The sequence below is a fragment of the Triticum dicoccoides genome, chromosome 7A, assembly GCF_002162155.2.
Source record: "Triticum dicoccoides isolate Atlit2015 ecotype Zavitan chromosome 7A, WEW_v2.0, whole genome shotgun sequence".
Taxonomy (NCBI): domain Eukaryota; kingdom Viridiplantae; phylum Streptophyta; class Magnoliopsida; order Poales; family Poaceae; genus Triticum; species Triticum dicoccoides.
Genome location: NC_041392.1, coordinates 170,026,308 through 170,033,680, shown reverse-complemented (window position 1 = coordinate 170,033,680; position 7,373 = coordinate 170,026,308). Strand labels below are relative to the sequence as shown.

At 53.4% G+C, this 7,373-nt stretch overlaps 1 pseudogene; it reads right to left on the bottom strand.

The window, feature by feature from the left end:
• Window positions 1–1,146: 1,146 nt before the first annotated feature.
• On the bottom strand, window positions 1,147–5,841 carry LOC119333338 (annotated as a pseudogene).
• Window positions 5,842–7,373: the final 1,532 nt, after the last annotated feature.

The window sequence follows — 7,373 nt, the reverse complement described above, 5'->3', positions numbered from 1 at the left end:
CAGCGATTTTTCTGCATCGCCGAGCTGATCTTCCGGGCGAGCATGAAGCTAGGATCCTCCGACACCTCCGCCGGTCCATCTTCGATAGGTTCTCCATCGGTTTCATGCGTCGACGGCAGAAGAAAGAAGAGCGTGGGAGAAAAGAGAGGTAATTGTGAGGAGAGCGGCGGGGAATGGAAGAAGAGAGTGGGGGATTTTGGCGCGGAAACATTGCGGGATGCTACAAAGTGTGGGCTCTGCCTTCCTTTTCGGTGGGTCGGGGGATAGAGAGCGACGTTTCGCGTGTACTGACTCTCGCAAAGCCCCCTCCCCCCACTCACACACACACACACACACACACACACACACACACACACACACACACACACACTTTTGTATCTGGTTTGCGGGAGAAAACACATCTATCTACCGATACAGGACTGCGTTGGATGGCTTCCGCAGTCCAGACAATGCGGTCTGGATGCATGCGGGAGGTTTGCGGGTCGGCGTTGAAGATGCCCTTAGTAACACAAAACTAGTGCTATTTGTTAGCTCTGGCTGTGTGGCCCTGTGCTAATTAAGCGCTTGTACTCATGTTTGTTTGAGTTGAGCTGAGAAAGAGGGGTCATGTGCACGACGAGGCGTTTGTCGCCGAAAACCATTGTTGTCTCCTCCTTCTTCTACCTCCGTCTAAGCGAGAGAAAGATTAAGGTTAGCCCCAACAGGTAAGCTCAACTCCTTTCTCTTTAAGTATGTATATAGGGCAATTTTTATTTGCTTTTTTATACTATAGTTATAGCGAACGTCCACCATTTTTTGGCTTTAGGAGAAAAACACAATTTGATTGGAATATTCCTGAAAACCAAATGAAACAAAAATCAGCAAACACCATGTTCCTTTCTCAAGGAAAAAGAGAATCCTTCCGGATTCACCACATTTCCAATCAACTAATGAAGCCACCAACACACTATAAATCACTTCTATATTTTCTATGAAAGATTCTCCTAGATATGGAGAAAATACAGGTATATAAATAGAGAAAACAATATAAAGATTGTTTAAAATACAAGTTATTACAATTTTTTGGTATAGCTTGCACTGGTAAAGAAATGTTGTGATCATACTCATCACAACATCACCAACACTGATATATTCTTATCCTTCACATCATGGAAAATGAAATGAAATTTTCTCTTGTCCGAAGATAGTTACTCTAGGATGGCTGGGATGGGCATTTGCCTCGTTCCTTATGGCAACTACTGCAGCCTTGCTTTCAGAAGCCGTGCCCCCCTCGTTGTAAATACTAACTTCTGCATCTTTTAGACATGGGGTGTTGCTCGTGTCCCGTCCCCCGTGCCGCTCCCGCGAGCGGCCCGGGCGGAACCCTAGATCGCCGCCGCCGCTCCCTTCCTTCGCCCTCCTTCTCCCTCGCCGTCGCCAGGGGACGCCGCCGGGCAAAGCCCGTGCGTGCGTCGGCGGCGGCGGGGGCTCCCTCCCTCCTCGCGAGGCTCCTGGGCGGCGCGGGACGGCCGGCCCTCGCGGCGGCGCTCGGCTCGGCGGCAGGTCGGGTCGTTGACGGATCTGCGGGGCTCCCCTTTGGTGGCGCTGCAGCGATGGCGGCGGCGTGGTCTGCGCGGGGCAGCGAGCCACGGGCTCCTCCTCCTCCCGATCTGATGGCGCCGCGGTGGCGCCGGCGCTCGGGCGTGCGGCGGGGTCCGAGAGGGTGGTCGGTGCGCGACGTCTCCCTCCCCGATCTGATGGCTCCACAGTGGCGCCAGTGCTCAGGCAGAGGTTGGCGTCGGCAAGCAGCGGCGGGCGCTGGGATCTCGGTGGCGCTCCGGCGTGTGCAGGCGGCGACGGTCCCTGTGCGCGGTCGGCAGCTCCGTCTCTGACCCGGACGGCGTGGGGGATGGCGGCGGCCCGGCGTGGCCGGCGATCTGGATGCGGTGGTGTCGGTGGCTCGCTGATCTGCCAGTACTCCAGGGTCAGCCTGGTGGTGCTGGTGGTGACGGCGGCCCGTGCACGAGAGTTGGATTCCTTCGAACTGATCTGGGTGAAAACTTGCCTTCGGCTTCTGCTAAGGCCGGCGGTGGCGGCGCTATCTGCGTCGTTCCCTTCTCAAAGGCATCGTCGTGGAGAAGTTCAAGGCCACTCTCTGCTACCTCCGGGGGAAACCCCAGATCGGATGATCGGATGACGGCGGCGCTCTGGTGTCGTTCCTCCCTTGGGGCGTCATTTTTGGAGGTACACACGTGATCGAGGGACCAGAGGACGGATTCTTTGGTGGAGCGGTGCTTCATCCTACACACTGATGGCGACGGATCTTGACGGCGTGGCGCAATGCAGATTCGGAGTTCGCTGTGGGAGGATGGACTCGCGCAGGAGGACGACGCTGTCGGGCGTCGTGGTGGCGTCGATGGCAGAGAGACCTGGCACGGTACATGCAACAGTATAGCTGTGAAGATGGATTTGTGGCAGGTGGCTGCGGCGGCCTCATACCCGGCAGGCGTCTTGGTTGAGGAGTGCGTCGGACTGGTAGGTGCCCCATACCCGGCAGGCGTCCTGGTTGGGACCTCAGGTCTTAGATGTTTAGGTTTGGCTGCGATGTCTGTTTGGTATTAGGCCCAGACTATCTGTGCCCTTTCATCAATTGGATAGGTGTAGCGAGAGTTGTTGCTTAGACGGTGGCTTTAGTCTTGCTGTTGTATGGCTTTGTAAGGTTTTGTATTAATAATTAATAAAGTGGCCGTATGCATCGCCCAGATGCAGAGGCCGGGTCATCCTCCTTTTCTAAAAAAAAGACATGGAAGATGCTCAATACCTAAGTATAAGCCATAGGCTTCTGCTACTGACACATAGAATGGCACCTGAAGCTTCTCAACCTTTGGCAATGCCCCTTCCTGAACCAGAAGGTATCTTGCACCTGCGAAATAGTAACTATGAATAAAGTAGAATTCCTTCAAGCTGCGGAATCCATTGCCTTGTACAATAAGCCTTTCTTTTCGAACAGTCTTAAACCATAACTCCAATGAAATCAAAGCAGGCATCCTTCCAAGTATGTTGATATCCTCCTCCGTTATTTCACTCAGATTGATGTTGAGATGTGTAAGGCTGGTCACTGTTGGTGCAAGCCACTTTGGAGGTTTTGGCAAATAATAGCTGGTACTCATAATGAACAATTGTAGCGACGATGGAAGAGGGCACCATGAATCTAAGAAGTCAAGGGGAGTTGAATCTTTACATTGTATCCTGAAGGACCGGAGACTATACCTGCCAAGCTTGCATAGTGAGGAAAGCAACATCTCTTCATGCTTCTTGTACTTGTCAGATCCTCCACCATTGAACACCACATGGAGTTCAGTCAAATTGGTCAAGTTCTCGAGCTCCTCCACTGCTCCAACTGAACTCGTTGTTATATTAAAGCCTGAGATCTCACATAAGCTCTTCATCTTTCCAATCCAACTTGGTATTGTTGTTTCCCCGTAAAAAATACATCTTGCAGTGAGAAGATATTGTAGTTTACTGAGCTGAACGATTCCAGCAGGCAACTCTTGGATATATGTATCCCTAAGATCTAGTGTCTCTAGATCATGCAGCATTACAACTCCTGATGGTACATTTGATATGCATGTACTTCGAAGGCTAAGGTACTTTAGTTTGAAAAGTTTGTTGATATTGTTCCAATCATACTCCTTCAAACCCTCACAACCTTCAAAATCCAATATACGCAAACTTTCAAACTCAACAAGGTTAGGCATTTGCTTGATGCAGCCCGATGCAGTAAGAGACCGAACATGGTGGAGTTCTTTACTTGCCAATGTCGATGCAAGCTCCGAGTTAGTGTGCTGGACTGATAGTCGTTGAATATAACAATTGGAATTTGGTAACACCATTTGGCCACCTAGCACAGTGATGAAATTCTCTTCTGCCGCCTTTGAAATAGCAAACTCAAGCATCAAGTCATGGACTCTGACATGCACGAGCCTTACCATCATAACCAATGTCCATTGGTTGGACTATGCTTTTGTTGATAAGCTCATAAAAATTGTTCTCTGCAACCTCTTGTCGGCTCTGCCCACGCTCTTCAGAAATAAAGCCTTCCGCTATCCACCGCCTAACCAATATATCTCTCTCAATCTTGTAATCCTCGGGAAAATTACTAAAGTACAACAAACATGTCTTAAGATTAGGTGTAAGAGAACTGTAGCTAAGGGATAGTATGCTCTTCATGCCCTCTAGACTTTGACTTTTGTCAAGTGCAAAACCAATCGACTTCCGAATCTTCTCCCATCCATTTCTTACAGCTGGTCTACTTGCCAACAAACCAGATATACTTATTATTGCCAATAGTAGACCTCCACATTTTCTCAAGATTGCATCGGAAACATCTTTCAATATATCAAGGCAGCAATCCTCAGAGCGGAAGATCCTATTGAAAAACAATTTCTTAGAGTGAAGATCACTCAGAGGTTCCATATAATAGATGCGATCATCCCCAACTTGACAACATGAGCTTGCTACGTCAAAAATACGTGTGGTCGTTATAACTCTGCTTGAACAATTATTTTCTGGAAAAGCACACTTGATAGCATTCCATGCGGACGTTGACCATATATCATCAATAACAACAAGATACCTATAGATTAGAAGATACATCAGGCACTATGATACAGATTTAAAAAGGAAGCACACAACGGCCAATTCATTCAAATAATAATTATACTCAAAGGTAAAATCTAGTGTTTTATTTTGGAATAAAAGCAATTTTATCACTGCATAAAATTATTGTGTTAGTTTGAAATATTCTTCCACAATACACTTCTGAAATAAGAACTTTACACATAGTTACTCTACTACAGTGACCTATCAAGGACTTAAGAATGGCGATGTCACACTTCACACACGCGTGCACACGCACACAGTGTGTGCACAGATACATACAATGGTCTTGTACGAGCACCATAATCCTACACATAGGTTCAAAAATTATCGAAAGGATGACATGACCATTTTCATTGATAAAAGCCTTCTGTATAATACATACAAACATACTGGATTAAAATTCGCTTAAAATATAATGAAGAGTTTGGCAGAAATTAGGTATACATTCAAAACTCTAGAAAATTGCAACAACATATGCTTCAATGAACAATTCGAATTACCTTTTATCTTGTAGCAGCTCCCTTAGCTTTTCAATGGATCTCTTTTCATCCCAAAATTGAATGTCCTTTGTAAATCCATCGTGGCATGGCACTTGGGAGATTATATCCATGATGATTTTTCTAACATCGGGCTTTTGCGATACGGATACAAAAGCATGGCAATGAAAATGCTCTCTGATGGACTGCAGGATGGAGAGATCGACTGCAACGGAAAAGGCATGCTCGGACTAAAAAAAATCCGAGGGCCCAGGCAAGGTGGAAGGATGAGTCCAACGGCTCTGGTACGGACTGGCGACTCGGCGGGTGGAGCGGCTCTGCTCGCTGGCCCCGGCGAGTCGGCGACCTGGTCGGTGGTGCGGACGCCGGGCCGGTCGGCGCGGGCGTCCCCGGAGGCGGCCTCGGGTGCGGAGGCGGCGCCGCGCTGGACGGGGAGCCGTTTCTGGGCTCTGGCCGTGGGAAGCGACGATGAGGATTCGGAGGCGGAGGCGAGCGATGGCGAGGCTCGTCGTGCCGAGGCGAGACGACCGTCGATCGGCGCGTACGTGGCTCGGGCTGAGGAGCTAGGGGGCTCGCTCACGGCCGGGCGGCGGCGGGCCTTTGCGCCTGGCGGCCGCGGTGCTCGCCGACCAGGGGTGTCTGGTCGAGCGCCGTTGGTGCGCGCGGCGTTGTTGGGGGGCGTGTGGGCGGCCTCGGGCAGCATGCGGGCTGCCTCCCCTTCGCGGGGATCGGGGCTTGCGCCGGTGGTGCAGGTGGTGCCTGGGGCGGTGGCGCCCGGCGGGCACAGGGGCGGTGGCGCCCGGCGGGCACAGGGGCGGCGGCGGCGACGGAGGAGGCGACCGATCCCCGGCCTAGGGTTGAGGAGGCCGGCCGGGCTGGGCCGGTGGGCCAAACCCAAGAAGTGAGTCAAGGGGGCCTACGTGGGCCGTGCGCGGTCCAGGGCGTTAGTTCCGCGGAGACGGGGCTGCGTCTGGAGGTGGGCTGCTCAGAGTCGCGGGGTTGCGCGGAGAAGCCCAGGCCTGGCCCGGCCTCGGAGCGGGCAGTACTTAAGTGGCTCTCGATCCGCCGCGGCGCCTCCGACAGCTCACTAGGGTTTCCAGCCACTCCATCTGAGGTGCGGCGCTTCAGTGGATCCGCCCGCTCCCTTTCCCCACCCCTCCCTCCCTAACCCCTTCTTCGATCTTTCACAGAGGTGGTAGCCATGGGCTCCAAGGCGGAGCGGCGTGCTGACAAGAGGGCGGAGCCGGATCTGGAGGCGGAGAGGCGTCGCGAGCAGGATCTGCGCGCCCAAGCGAAGTCGCACGCGGCGGAGCGTGCCGGCGAGGAGGGTGGCTGGGGGCCTCCCCCAGCTTGGTGGCTCAAGGAGCAAGAGAAAAAGCAGAAGAAGAAGTAGGCTTATAAGAAGAAGGGGCTGGAACTCAAGCGTAAGGATTCGTTCCCCCCTACGGTGGTGACCGCGCCGGCGACCCCTACTCCAAGCAGAAGCTGAAGAAGCACAAGCCGACGATGCAGGCTCCCTGCAAGGCCCCCAAGCCCTCCGCCTCCAAGGGCACGGCGGCGGAGCCCATTCCCGTCGAGGATGCGGGAGGGCCGGAGTGCTTCCGCTGCGGGCACACGGGCCACTACCAGAGCGAGTGCGGCTTCAAGCAACTGTGCGTGCTCTGCAGCAACGAGGGGCATGCCTCGGCCTACTGCCCCATGCGCGGCAAGCAGCTCGTGCTCCAGACCATGGGCCACGCCTTTGCGGGTGGCGGTTTCTTCTGCCTACAATACCCGGAGGAGGCGGATGTGGCGGCAGAAGGAATGCTAGGGGCCAACGCGGCCCTGGTGTCGGCGGCGCCCGGCGTCCTGTCCAAGGAGATCCTCGAGGCCGAGCTCCCCCATCTTTTTGAGGGCGAGTGGGACTGGCAGGTGGCGCTGTTCGACACGGACTGCTTCTCTGTGGCGTTCCCGGACCCTGTCATGCTACGGATGGCGACGCGCAGCGAGAAGCTCTTCCTCTCCATCAACAACATCACCGCCGACATCCGTGATGCGGTCCTCGCCGAGCCCAAGGCGCTGTCAATGTCGGAGGTTTGGGTGAAGCTATGGGGTGTGCCTCCGAAGCAGCGGCGTGTGGAGCGGCTGATAGCGGCCACGACTATGATCGGCCGGCCGTTGGTGGTGGATGAATTGTTCCTTATCCATTTGGGCCCGGTGCGTATGAAGTTTGCGTGTCGTGCGCCGGCCAAGCTA